General features: G+C 41.6%; 1 protein-coding gene across 1 annotated transcript in view; it reads left to right on the top strand.

Annotated features, from left to right (window-relative positions):
- The window catches only part of AGBL1 (AGBL carboxypeptidase 1), a 754,644-nt gene that overhangs the window by 300,058 nt on the left and 440,073 nt on the right, over positions 1-14,513 (top strand). The gene's annotated exons all lie outside the window — the stretch shown is intronic.

The raw sequence follows: 14,513 nt of genomic DNA, 5'->3' as shown, positions 1-14,513 counted from the left end.
AGGGTGTCACCTTATCTGAATGGGATGATTGTGTGGTTGAAAGTAGCTGTATAAGCAGATGGAAGGAGTGGTGCTCCTCATGGCATTCCTGCATGCCTTCGGATCACATTAACAGGAAAGATGAAGTCCAGTGTCTGATGAGGTCTTTTGGAAGGAGCAGCATTTTCAGAGTTTGTGAGCTAAAGCCCAGATACCAGAGCACGTCCCCAAGGTCCCACTGCCGGTGGATAGGGGAGGCAGGATTAACGTTCACAAATTCTCAACCCATGGGGAAAGAGACACAGACTCTTCCTGTGGTCACAGAGGATTCATTTTACTATAGGAATGGGCATTGGTATTCTTAGAGAAAAACAGAACATAAGGTAAATAGAAATTTAACTAAAAGGAAAATTGCAGAAGCTATAAATGAAAAAATAACTTATAATTTAAGTGTCAGTATTGGGGGTGCCTGGGTGGCTCAGTCGGCTGGGCATCTGACTTTTTATATCTGCTCAGGTCTTGATCTCAGTGTTGTGATTTTGAACCCCATGTTGGTCTCTGCGTTGGACGTGAAGCCTACTAAAAAAAAAAAATGTCAGTATTGAAGAAGCAAAGCAAAAGTTTAGAAAACTGAGAAAATAGAGCAATATTAAAAGGCGAAATGAGATAAAATGAGAATTATTAAAAATATATAAAAAAGAAAACAAAAATTTCAAAGAGATAAAGTTAAAATGGCTTCAACTAAGTAAAGAGACTGTTTTAAGAAAGATAAAATAGTAATTAATTTCTTTAAGAGAAAAAGTGAAATACATGTTAAACAGCTGAGAATAGACTCGCTTCAAAGGATAAGCACAAAAAAGAATACTGGTAAGTTAAAAAAATAGAAATAAAAAGATGATAAAATATAAAAAGAGGATCAGAATACATTCCAAATGATAAAATATGTTAAACTATGCCAAAATGCAAGCAAGTCAAAGCTACAGACTTTAAAAATAAAATTTTAATAGATACAAAAAAAAAAAAGGCAAAGAAGTTAAGTGATTCATTTGTTCATAGCAAGTTTCTTGGTTTTTTAGTTCCCAGACTCCTTAGCTTTTGGTGGAGGTTTTTGATGGGCTGAGAGCAGGGTCCTTCCTCTTTTCCTATGGTGACCAGTTGGCCTTCAAGTACATGTGAGGAGCAAGACACCAAGCCTTTCCAGTCAAGAGCATTAATTAGGCCTCTGGTAGCAATTAGCCTTCTTAGATCTCAAGCTGGACAAAACTCTAGAGCACTGTTCTCTTCTGGTCCAACAGAAGTCAGTGGGTTCCTGCCACGTGCTGCATTAGCCCCAGAGAACAGGTCTAGCACATTAATGAGTGACTCCTCCCTGTGTGAGGGGCCCAGGATTTCACTAGCAAGCTCACTCAGTCTAAACGGATGGAAAACAGCTATGCAAGCCATCTTGAGGGATGTGATCCCATTTCAGCACGTTCTCATCCAAGTTGGCTCTTTTCTGAAGTTTCTCTTTCCATTGAATTGTCTGGGGACTAGTAGAGAATGGAAAGAGTACTGGGTTTAGAGTTATAACCCCAGTTGGAATCTGGCTCTTCTCCTGACCTACTCGCTTTTGTCTTCTGTTGGAAGAATAAGGTAACATGCTCCCTGTCGCTCTGTCTGGGAAAATGTCTCATAAGCCTGAGACAGTATTCAAACTCAGGGATAAGTAATGTAGTTTCTTCCATTTCAACTGCTCACACCTCCAAATCAGGGGCTTGATCCAGGTCTTTGGTTGAAAGGTTAATGTGGTCTCAGTCACAGAGCATCCTCCTGGCCTGGACACATTTTTGTCTGGACACAGCTGGTTGTTTTGGACTCCCTCATGGCAGGCCAACTACTTCTCAGTGACACCGCCATTCATCACCATTACCATTATTTATTATGACTAAAATTACCTTTTCTTTTAACGTAGCATCTTTTCATCATGGAGCTCAAGGCCTGTCATAGATCACTTGGATCACTCCAACAATTTTGGCTGAAAGGGACTTGGAAATCATAGCATTATTCTACTGACAGGAAACCCACAGGTCATAGCACATCACTAGCAAAGACCTGAGACTGCAATGGAGGCATAACATCTCACAGTAAAAGCACTGAAAGGTCTCAGCTCATGAAGCCTTCTTAAAACCTACCAGACATGGTTCATTGAACTTCTACTTGAACTTCTTCTGTGATTGACATTCCATTTCAGGGCATGTCCGTTCTGCTGTGCATCACTAGGTGGTTTTGTGTTTTCCTGTGCTTTGATCTTTGCCATGTGAACCTCAGACACTTTATACAGTATTACCTTGGGATACCCCATGGGTAATATTGAATCCCCCTTTTACATACCTTAACACCCCCATATGAAGTCCTCTCTGAGTTTAATGCAGTTCACCTAAAGGTTGCTTAGGTGATATTGTTTCTGATGTACCGATCTTCAACAGTTTTCTCGGGATGCGTTTTAACTAAAAGATTTCTTAAAGGTAACTGAACTGAACTGTGTGTGGTCTGAACAGCAAAGAAACCATCTTTGCATAAAGATTAGAGAGCCTAAATCCGAGTTTGGTACTTAACTTACTGCATTGTACTCTTCTTTCACAAATAATCATGGGCCCCCATGGAAAATGCAAGAATGTGTAGAAACAGAGTAGTTTCCTTTTGTGGCGATGGTAATGGAGCCTCTGAGGATGGCTGAGAGGTTTTGATAACAGTGGTCAGGGAGACAAAGCCCAGGTTTTCCAGCAAAAATACTGTGGGTCTTGCCAAGGCAAAGATCTCTTAGCAACGCATGTCTGTAACAGAAAAACAGAATACAAAGATGGTTTCCAAAAGAAACAATCTACCATCTTGCTGGCCTGGTTGATTATATAGAATTGGGCTGAGTTCTAAGTAATCCAGGAAGATCATTGACTCATCATTCTTTTCTACACGGGATAAAAGACCAGGGGGTCAACAAATCGGGTCAGGGCAGAAGTGATAATGGTGGCTTGATCAGAGTGTGATGTGGGGAAAGGAAGGTGATTGCTTAATAGGTTGGCATGGCATATAAGTGAGGGGTTGAAGAAATCTAGCATGGTTCTCAATTTTTGGACTTTTGTTGTTGGGTTGAATGTAGTGACAAAATAATTTTTATAAAGTCAACACACAGCCCGGCATTTTATTCACAGGAGAATCGGAGTATATTGATTCTTAGTATATATACAACTCTGCCAACTTGATTTTCTTCTTCAAGGCCATTGTGGAACAGAAACAAACAACAATAAAGAGCAGAGAGCATACTATGAGTAAACACACCAAGGTATTAAGAAGTAATAGCTGAATGCTCTGGGGGAAACAAATGAAACTATAAAAATCAGATAAAAAATCTTGACAATTTAAACTATCTGGGACCATTTAAAGTTAGTGCCAATATTCTTTTACTCCACTGTGGGTTGTAAAGGCTTTATTTTACTACAATAAGAGAACTCACAGATTTTACCTAAAGAAAAAAATCACTCAGACCTTTTATGGGCCAAGAAAGAACCTGTTCTTTTACATAGATTTCTTATGTAATTGTAAATATGACCCCAAAAAGCAAGTTTTCTTATCTAATTTCTAGATGTGAAAACTTGAGTACACAGGAGTGAAGTCTTGGGTGCAGTTTGAGGAGCTGGTGTTACAGAGACAGGACAAGAACTTCTGTCTGTCCCATACCACTTTTCTGTAGGGATTTAAGGCATTAGAATGAAAAAACAAACAAAGAAAAACTTAAAATATTCTAGCTAGGAGGGTTCATGTATATTATTTGGTCCCAGTCCTTCAAATGTTAAGGAAACTGAAAGTAGAGGTAAAAAAAAAAAAAAAAAATGAGTTATCCCATATTAAAAAGCTAATCCAAGGCAGAAATGGCATGAGAAATTGTCTAGATAGCTGAAACACTGAGGTGTTTGTGTACATGTATGTATACAGACACCTGTGCCCAAGGTTATATGGCTAGCTTGTGGCACAGCTGGGCTTTGAACCCACTCTGTCTAACTCCGTAGCCCATGTTCATTTTGGTCGACCAGCTCTTCCCAACCTTGGATGGAGAAGCAAGTATAGCCTCAGCCCTGCTGACTGTAATCATGTGGTCTCCGAAATTAGTCTTGTTGACTTGGACCTTCATATCCGGTGTGCTGGGGAAAAACCAAGACGCAGCCTTGCAGCTTTCTGTGATTTGGGCCCAGAATGAATGAACTGGCTCATCCTCAGTCTTCTTTCATGGGATCTGAATTTCCAGCCTGTCTTTGACCTTGACATTGCCTTGTCCTGCCAGCCTTCTCCATTGGAGAATATATCCTTTCTTGTTACTGCCAGCTTTTGGCGGTAGGCAACACCCAGCTAATTTTGAATACTTTTCGTCGTGGAGTTTCCATGCCCATTCTGTGGTATATTTTGATGCAGCTGACTATTCATGATCACAATGGACTGATAATTATCTCCACTGGGCTCACTTCAGCGTGGGCAGATCCATGTCTCTTCCCTCCTGTTGTGATATGCTCAGGGCTCCCTCGAAGATGGCCTCAACTCTAACCTTTTAATGTATTTCAAATCTCTTCAATATAGTAACATTTAGTAGTGGTTAGTTCTCAGGCTTTGGGATCTCGCAGATCAGTTATATTTGAAAAAAATGGGCCATAGTAAGTATGTAATTTTATTATTTGCTTCCATTTGCACAAGAATGGGAAATACTCACTGAATCCCAGACAACAGACTGGTGAGAAGTTCCACATCAGGTACTGCTTGGGCTGACAACCCACCTGCACGCGATCATACAAGTAACCTGGGGGTTTGTCTGCTGGGTCTTGAGATCATGGCAGATTAATGCATACTTAGTATTTGTACTGTGATCCATGGTGCTACTGTCCATAAAAGTTCCCTGTGAGTATCAGCAATGTAATCATTGACTGGATTGGTTATTCCTATCGTCAAGCATCCTGAAAAGAAGCAGGTCATGGAACAATAAAAGATGTCTGGAAAATGGGCTTTTAAGGAGAAGAGATAATTCCTCTGAGCTTGAAATTGGAGAAACTGTGGTCTAACCAGAGGTCACAGAGGAAAAATGGCATCTGCCATTTGGAGGAAGCCAGAAGAAGGAATCCCTTAAGTGGCTACTTGAGAATGAGAACACTTCTACCAATAATCAATTTTAAATATTCTATGAGTAGTTATCTTCTTTTTTAAAATTTTTTAATGTTTATTTATTTTTGAGAGAGAGAGAGACAGAGCATGAATGGGGGAGGAGCAGAGAGAGAGGGAGACACAGAATCTGAAGCAGGCTCCAGGCTCTGATGAGCTGTTAGCACAGAGCCTGAGGTGGGTCTCGAACCCACAAACCATGAGATCATGACCTGAGCCAAAGTTGGACGCTTAACCAACTGAGCCACCCAGGCACCCCTGCAAGTAGTTATCTTCTGTTATATCATTTATTCTTTAGTAAAGTGTTAATATGGCTTTCTTCTTGTTTTAGCCATGCTATTGAGATTGAGAGAAAGTATCTATGCCCAAGACTGGTGAACGGGATGAAAGGCAGTCATACTTAGAGAACTTCCTAAGGGAACAGTAGATAATAAATACAATAGATATGTTTTCAGGGTTATGCTCAGAAAAACTGGGACATCAAAAAATAAAATAGCTTTATTGTTCTCTCATTATGAAAATGGTCCATGGTACAGCCAAGATATTAGATGTTTCAAAAGATGAGATTTGGTTCAAAACAGATGGCAGAAGTCTAAAATTTCAAAAAGGGATACAAAAGAAGCCAAGAGATTAATAACTGCAGGATAAGGGACCACCTGCAAGGGGGTGGGAGCAGGGGGAAGAGGTGGAGTGACCGGAACCCGGCGGCTGGAGGGCTCTACGAGGCTGGTGTTTGGAACTCTGAGAAGGGGTCTGACCTGGCAAGGGCTTCAGTGGCCCAGAAGGGACAGCTGAGAGGGTGGAAGAGGGTAGAGTGACCTGTGTCTGAATGCCAAGGGGACGTATCTGCCCACCGCTGTCACCTGCAAGAGGACAGTGATGCTGGTACCTTCCAGCCTGGGATGCAGAGCTTGAACCAGCTGCCTGCTGCTGCTGTAGTCTTATTAACTGGAACTGGAAAGCAGGGGCAGGGGGTATCCTTTTCTTCTTCTCCCTGCCTTCCTCTCTCCCTGGAGTACCTCCTGTTGGCAGAACCTACCAGGAGGCCAACTGGCAAGGGAGTCTGAGCATTGTAATTTGCACTTTAGCTGCAGTGTGACAGGGCAGAGAGCTCAGATGGTTGGTGAAAAGCAAGAAAGGGGACACCTGGGTGGCTCAGTTGGTTGAGTGTCCCGCTTCGGCTCAGGTCATGATCTCACAGTTTGTGGGTTTGAGCCCTGTGTTGGGCACTGTGCTGTCATTGCAGAACCCACTTCAGATCCTCTGTCTCCCTTTCTGCCCCTCACCTGTGTTCTCTCCCTCTCCCTCTCCCTCTCCCTCTCCCTCTCCCTCTCCCTCTCCCTCCCCCTCTCCCTCTCCTCCCCTCCCCCTCCCCCTCTCCCTCTTCCTCCCCCTCTCCCTCTCCCTCTCCCCCTCTCTCCCTCCCTCTCCCCCTCTCTCCCTCCCTCCCTCCCTCTCAAAAATAAACATTAAAAAAAGTTGAGAGTGCCACCTCGCCTTTAAAAAAAAAAAGAAAGAAAACAAGCAAGCACAAAGCATCCATTAGCTGAGTTCTAGACATGGACCAGCATCGGGCTCATTCCTGTATACATGTGACTTCTTTGTTTTCAAAAAGTAGAATGGTTTCTTTTATGGTTTCTGATGCCAGAAAAAGAAATGATGCATCATTATTGTAGAAAATTCCAGTGTTGAGAAGAAGCTGAAAGAAGAAATTAAAAAGCACCCAAATTCAAGGCTATTGCATTGCATTACTTCAAGGAACATTGTTCACATGATCATCTCTGATAATTACATAGCATTTCTGGAATTTTCCAACATGGGGTGCTTCCCAAATCAGGCTGCCCAGACATCAACGCTATTGTCAACTTGGAGAAGATGTTTGTAACTTGACAGCTTCAAGTATATCAACTATCTCTTTTTAATTATATATAATTATATATTATATATTATATATTATATATGCCTAATAACACACACACACACACACACACACACACACATATAAACTTAAGTAAAATCATACATTTTATAATATAGTTTATAAGCTAAAAACATCTTGCTATGGAAAAAAATAAAAGCAGCATTATTAGTTTTTTTAAAAAAAATTTAAATGTTTATTTATTTTTGAGAGACAGAGACAGAGTGTGAGCAAGGGAGAGGCAAAGAGAGAGGGAGACAGAGAATCTGAAGAAGGCTTCAGGTTCCGAGCTGTCAGCGCAAAGCCCGACATGGGGCTCGAACTCACAGACCAGTAGCGAGTTCATGACCTAAGCGAAAGTCAGGCACTTAACCAACTGAGCCACCCAGGAGCTCTGGGTGTTATTAGTTTTTAAACTAGCAATGTCATAGTATTGATGAGCTTTTAATGAATTTAAACAATTCTCCATTATAAATAATAGGGGAATATTTTTGTTAATCTCTTGGTGAATTTCTCTGGCTATTTCCTTATGATAAGTTCTCAAAGCAGTCTGTTGAGTTGAATGTTATGCATATTTCATATTTGATACATATTACCGCCAGATTATTTAGAAAATGTGCAAATATATATCCCCACCACCGGTGGGTGAAAGTACCTGTCCCCATACCATTGTCAACACTGCATTTTATCAATCTTTTTAATTTTTTGCCAATCTTATACGAGAAAAGTATGATTTTAATTTTGATTTTTTATACTTATGAAACAAATCTTACTCCCATTTTGTAGATGAAAAAACCCACAGAAGCTAAAGATTGCATGGCATGCACGAGGTCAACCACATAACTGATGTTTCAGAGTCAGGGGTTAAACTCTGATGGGCCTGGTTGCAAAGTTCATCTTCTTTTCACTTGGCTGTGAGCTCCACTTATTACAAGGCTTCCAGGCAGTTATTTTGGTGACTCTCTTCTTGAATGTTTTTAGCACAGAGTCTGGGAAGTGGTTAGTGCCTAATAGATATGTGTTAAGTCTAATCCTGGGTGCACCTGACCTTTTAAAGTATTTTAAGGTGTAGACCTCCACATAGATAATTCTAGACCAGAGCAAGGATTATAAAAGGCTTTAAGCCAATTCTGTTAGAAATTAACTGTTGGATCCATATTTAGTTAAATATTAGCACTTAAGTATTGGTATCCCACCAATAATGTTTTATTATGTTAGATGGCAAGGGATAATTTGTATTCTACCCATGTGAGGGGTGGTTCTTGTTGAACCTGTGGACATTGTAATTACTTGGTCTTCTCTTTTTCCTCTCTGTCTTAGTCATCATCTACCGTCTTGGACAAACAGCTGAGGACACATCAGGGCCCTGGTGTATTGTCTTGGCAGGTCTCTGACAGGTTAGGGTTTAATAAGTATGGGTCCTCTGGATCCTTCCAAGCTGGCAGGATTTATGCCCTCAGAGCCCCTGTTGGGTCCTGTGGGTCTTCTATGGACCCACTGTCCATGTTTGGCTTCTGAAGCACCGATTTTCAGTGTGTTTATGGGTGTGAGCTCTGTAGTATTTCCTGCAAAGCAAAGGCAGTAGACCAGGGATCCTCTGTAGAGCGTAGAAAGAGGGACAGGAAAAAGCAAGAGGGACCAGTAAAGGCAGAGGGAGACTAACTGTCACATGGGCACCCTCTCAGTAGGTCTCCATTTTCCTCAGCAAGGCACTGTGTCCCCCTCTCTGAAGGCTTAGATGACCACAAGCTGGAGAGCCTATCAGGAGAAAATTCTCCATGCTGTGTGGCTTCTGGGATGCTGAGTGATGGAATCCTTGTGGGATGCACCAATGATACTGATGGTCATGACGAAATGCCATGAAATGATGTGAGAGCAATACTCCCCTTTAAAACACTTATTCCAGAGTTTCAGCTCCAAGTTCTTCCTCCAGCGAGGCCAGGGGAATTCAAAGTTCCTGCTGTGGAATCTCCCTGTGGAATGTTTGTGAGCCAGAGATCATATTTCTTAGCAAGTAAAGCTTAGCCTAGAGCAGTCAGCCATTCTCTTACCTTGGGGCTCAATGGCCCTTCCTGGGAGCTACAAGGAACATAAAGTTGAAGTCATGTACTTTTAAAATTTAGACTACTTTTGCCAGTTTTTACTGTTTGGAACAGATCAGAGTTATCAGTGGATGGATATTTTTGTTCTATTTGTTTTTAGGACAAATAAAATATTTGGGACATGGAACAGATGTTGGCTATTTGGATGGCAAGGTCAGTCTGGATCTGATTCTACTCTGTTTGTGTGTCTCCGTGTTAAGGATCTTTGGGGAGACATGGGCAAAGGGTATTTAATCTCTTTCTCTTTGCTTTACTTGCCTTCCTTATATTTGAAAATGGGGGGAAATGTTACTGCGATCCAGAAGGGATTATTTGCTCTGAGGAACTATAATTTTCTCCGTTTACCTCTTGCCTTCACTGGAAAAAAAGGTCTCAGTCCATTTCAGATGCTAAGATATTCTCGTACATACAGAAAGGGAACATTTATAGGAATATTTTAATCTCACAAATTGTTTTTTACAACTTTATAAAGTGAAAGGCAGATACACACTTAAATTTTTTTGAAAGATGCAGAAGTAACTTTCTTTTTTCCCCTTGAATTCTTGCCTTCCAAATGTCTGTCAGTAATTCTGAAATCATGGTCTACAGGGATTTTGTGGAACATCCAAGATTTTCCTACGATGTGGAAGGAAGTAGAGGGATCCATGAAGAAAATGGTATTTAGCATGGCTGTCCAAACCTCTGTATGTGCCTTGTAGCAACAGTGTGGGCTAAGACAACATCGAGGGTCCTGGTTCTAGGGAGAAATGTGGCATACTCAATCTTGCAGATGAACGTATTCATACAGATCAAAATAAAAATTATTTGCTCTGGGAACTCTTAAGGTCCTGCTGCTAAGTCATTTGCATAGTTTTAAATGATGCATAGTCCTAGGGGCAGGGAGTTGTGGGAGAGTTTCCCAGGGGCCTCCTTGCTCACACCCATTCGTAAGTACAGAGAAGGAGTCAGGAGCTTGAGTACTCCATTTGCCTTGCTCAGACATCGCAGTTCTGAACAAATATTACTATTTATTATTCCTAAATTTAGGGTTATTAATTATATCAGCATAAACCTAATTTATGCCATCATAAACAGCAATAATAAATGCTGCCAAATGCTAATACCCAGCTCTTGCCAACTGTGCCTGTAGTTGATGGGTTTCCACCCCCCCCCCCCCACTTCCCAGAAGCATTAAATTAAAAATGATTCAATGTTGCAGAATCATTGATCAAGTTCGGGCTGAGGCTCTTGGGGAAATGTGCTTGTTTGTTAAATGCTTTGCTCCCTCATTGGCTGGGCAGCTTCTCATCTCTGTATCCTGCTGCTTCTCCTTTCCTGCCCAGAGGAGGAAGAAGTGGCAGAAGGGATGTAGGCAGGGAGGGAGGTAGATGAAACCCTATTCTTCCTTCTCAATTTCCCTTTCAGACATCTCTTTTCTCACCATCCCCTTGCCTAACACTTTCTTTCAACCTACACTTAGAAGTCTTTATAAAGCAAACCCTTGGGTATAATATGGATGTGTTATTTCTCAATTCCCATTGCATCTACCATGTATTTAGTGATGTATGTTGCATGGCTCCCTGAAATATATGAGAGTCTATATCTGAAGAATGGGAAGCACAGCCCTAAGAAGCCATGCCAATACTGAGGGTGCTTTTTCTTTTGCCATTTACTCTCGGGGCGCTCTGCTTTCACCGGGGAAGAGGGAGAGCCTGTCCCCTTGCTATCAGAGTCATAATAGATCTCACTGCCTTTCGCAAAGGAAATAGTTTGTGCTTTTCCTTATTTTGATGACTTTTTTTTTTTTTTTTTTTTTTTCATTTGGGATGATTGTGATTCCATATAAGGAATCCCCACTGGGCAATCAGAAGGCACAGGCTCTGGTCAAAATTAGTTTCTTTTCAGCCATGTGGCTTTGGACAAATCACTTAACCTCTCCACTCCTGTTTCTTCAACTTATTAAGAGGCTACTAAGCCCAGCCATGGCACCTCACCTGATTAGTGTCATGATCAAATACTGTAGTACTTTCAAACTGTTAAGCACTGTCTGAAAGTATAAAAGTAAAGAGTCCTCTGATTGTGTCCTAATGCTTGAATTTCAATGGTGGGCCATGCAAAGCTCTTCTCAATAGTGGAGACAAGCAAGCTTAATGATCTCATAGCTTTCATCTCTCAGTTCTTCAAAGAGATCTAAGGTAAGGTTGCAGTGAGATAGAAACACTGTAGAGGGAGGGACAAGGTCCAAGGTGAAAAAAGTGAAAGAGACTCCTTCATTTAATATATAATGTAATTATGTAATTTTATATATCATAATATATAGTATATCGAATATTTCCATATATAATATACACATATATTTTACCATGTAATATATATTAAATTATATATGTGTACACACACACAAAACTAAAACTTTGCTTGTCCTTGTAATTTTTAAAATTATGGAGAGGATGTAGGATTGAGTAAATTGTATAAAATATATAGCAGTAGAGAAAGCTTAGAACTGGAAGAATTCAGCCAATGCCTTTTTCCCTCCTCATTCCTACTCTTAAAATAGATTTAGTTTTCCCATTGGAATGGACAAAAGCCTGGCTTCTTGCCTTTTAGAAGTCAGGACCATCTCCCATAGCGTTTCAGGGTGTTTGTCATGAGCAGTGTCCGTGGTTGGGGGGACCGGTCTTAGCCTGGGGACTGCCTCCCCTGTGTACCCAGCCTGAGTATCACAGCCCTATGGTCCACCCCTCCCTGGGAGCACCACCCCCTCCCTATTCCCAGGAAAGTGCACCCCATCAGGAACCAGAAGGAATTGCACCTGTCAGGCTGGCACTGAGGATTTGCCTGGGGCCTCTGTTCTCCCGTTTTGGGCCCTTGGGCTGGAGGCCAGAATTTACAAACAGGAAAGTCAAAGGTAGCATATGAGCCTTGCTAATGTGAAGCCACCCTCCCTGGCCTGACTTCCAGGTTGTCTTTTCCTTGGTTATTTATCTCTCTGAGCCACCTAGCCCTTTTGAATTATTAGCCTTATTCCTTCATTGCCCTGCTTCCTTCTTGCAAATATGCTCCTATACATCTTCACTCCGCAGGAAACACTTTCTTTTCTATTTACAGCTTCTCCCTGCTCCCTACCCCTCCCCCTGGCCCAATAACGGCCAAGGAGATAAATAAGAAACATAACTCTTTTTGGCTATTATTTTTTTTGTACTCTGCACAGTAATATATATAATAACAAGAAAACAAATCTTATTACTAAAGTAATTACAATAAATACAGAATAACTGAGTGGAGCCTAAGGAAGGGGGGATGTCAGGGGAGTGATTGCAACAGGATTTTAAAAATTTAATTTACTAGTGCCAGTCTCACCGCTCTGTTGATGCTTCCCTTAGGAGGCTGTGTCTAATTAGAGAGGGTTGTTACTGCTTTTTGAATACACCCACCCCTAGCTGACTTACACCTTGGGTCTTTAAAGGGGAATTCTGGCCTGAGGAATCCCTTGAGAACTTTCCTTGGTAGCAGCCCTATGTTGGGAACAGCAGCATTTATTACGTTAAGTTGTATTATCATCAAAGCTTGGGAATTGCAAAGAATTCCTTGGCATGCTTCCCTCTGACTGTAGACAATCTTCCCCGTAACCACCCAAACAGATGGGTATTCCTCCTGACACCCGTGACTCTGAGTAGAGGTGGTGGGGCACCCCTCAGCGAGACCTGCTGGAGCTGACCAAGTCTCCGAGTTAAAATCTTTCTCTTGGAGGCCAATCTAGTTTTATCTGAGAGCAGTTTGTGCCCATTTGTTCTTGCATGGTCTGCAGTAGAAACGGGGACTGTCATTTTTCTTCATTAAGTAGGACTATCATCCTGTTGATGAGAGCCATCTTTCCAAGTCCTTTTGAGAAACTCCTGAGTTCACTTCTCCTCTCAAACCTAAATCCTATATGGTGTGCATTTAGTCTCAACACATCATATTTTTTAACTATGATATAATTGCCACTGTGTGGTTTCCAAGTTACTCTTGTGTGAGGAGGGCAGATTGGGCAAGGGTATGACACCTTAACCACACTTCTCAGCACCATGTCAACCCAACTGCAGCCCCAGACACACTTTTTTTTTTAAGTTTATTTATTTCAAGGAGGGGGGAGGGACAGAGAGAGAGGGAGAGAGAGAATCCCAAGCAAGATCCATTTGTCAGCATAGAGTCTGACGGGCTCGATCTCATGAATTGTAAGATCATGACCTGAGCTGACTGAAACCAAGAGTTGGATGCTTAACTGACTGAGCTACCCAGGTGTCCCTTCCAACACATTTTTTTTTAAGTTTATTTATTTATTTTGAGAGAGAAAGAGAAAGAGAGAGAGCGGGCAGAGAGAGAGAATCCCAAGCAGGCTCTGCACTATCAGCACAGAGAGTGATACAGAGCTCAACCCCACAAACTGTGAGATCATGGCCTGAGCCGAAATCAGGAGTCTGACACTTAACCAGTTGAGCTACCCAGCCGCACCCCACCCCCCAAGTGCATCCCCAACCAAACGCACTTTCCAATTCATCACGTGGGCATGTGCTTCACAAACTTATTCTGGCTGTTCAGTCTTAGTCATCTTCACACTTGAAATCTGGGACAAATGCACAGTTTCAACAGATGTCCCTCAGCCTCCTCTCCCAGCCGTCACTGTCACCACCGTCTCCACAATCACAACCAATATCAATGAAATGAAAATGGCCAATATTGCTTGAGCATTTAACATGTGCTTGAAAAGGCTAAACATTTTATACACATTACCTCTTAATCCTCACAGCAGCTCTCTATGATACATACTAATATGATTTTACTCATGAGGAAGCTACTATTTTAAGGGCAAAATAAATGTCTAAGAGCATACAGAACACAGACACTAATTGAGTAAAGAGGATATTGAATTACTGTGTGTGTGTGTGTGTGTGTGTGTGTGTGTGTGTATGTGTATGTGTGTGTGTGATTTTAGAACCCGCCAACTCAACCACTACATTATACAAGAAATTAAGAAGCTGGTAGAATCTTACAATATTAATATTGGATGGGCTCTTGAATTTCAACAAATCTGGACGCGTCCCCTCTCTATGGAAGACAGAAAAAAGATTCCCAATAAGGTTCAGTAGGTCTTTAAATTCTCACGGTGTTAGAGATACATTGAGAAGTCAGACCTAAAAATCCACCCCCCACCCCCACGAATGGCCATTGAATGGAAGGATAACGTATTTGCGAACTCTGCAGATGTTATGCATAATGTCATGCACGTAAAGCAAAGATAAGTGCTTTCTTCAGACAGAGAACATGGGGTTCTGCACAGAAAAGGATAAAATGTTAGAAACACTTCATTCTGTCTG

Source organism: Panthera onca, chromosome B3 (genome assembly GCF_046562875.1).
Source record: "Panthera onca isolate mPanOnc1 chromosome B3, mPanOnc1 haplotype 2, whole genome shotgun sequence".
In the NCBI taxonomy this organism is placed as follows: Eukaryota; Metazoa; Chordata; class Mammalia; order Carnivora; family Felidae; genus Panthera; species Panthera onca.
Note: the sequence above shows the minus strand (reverse complement) of the source record. Positions and strands in the feature narration are given on the sequence as shown.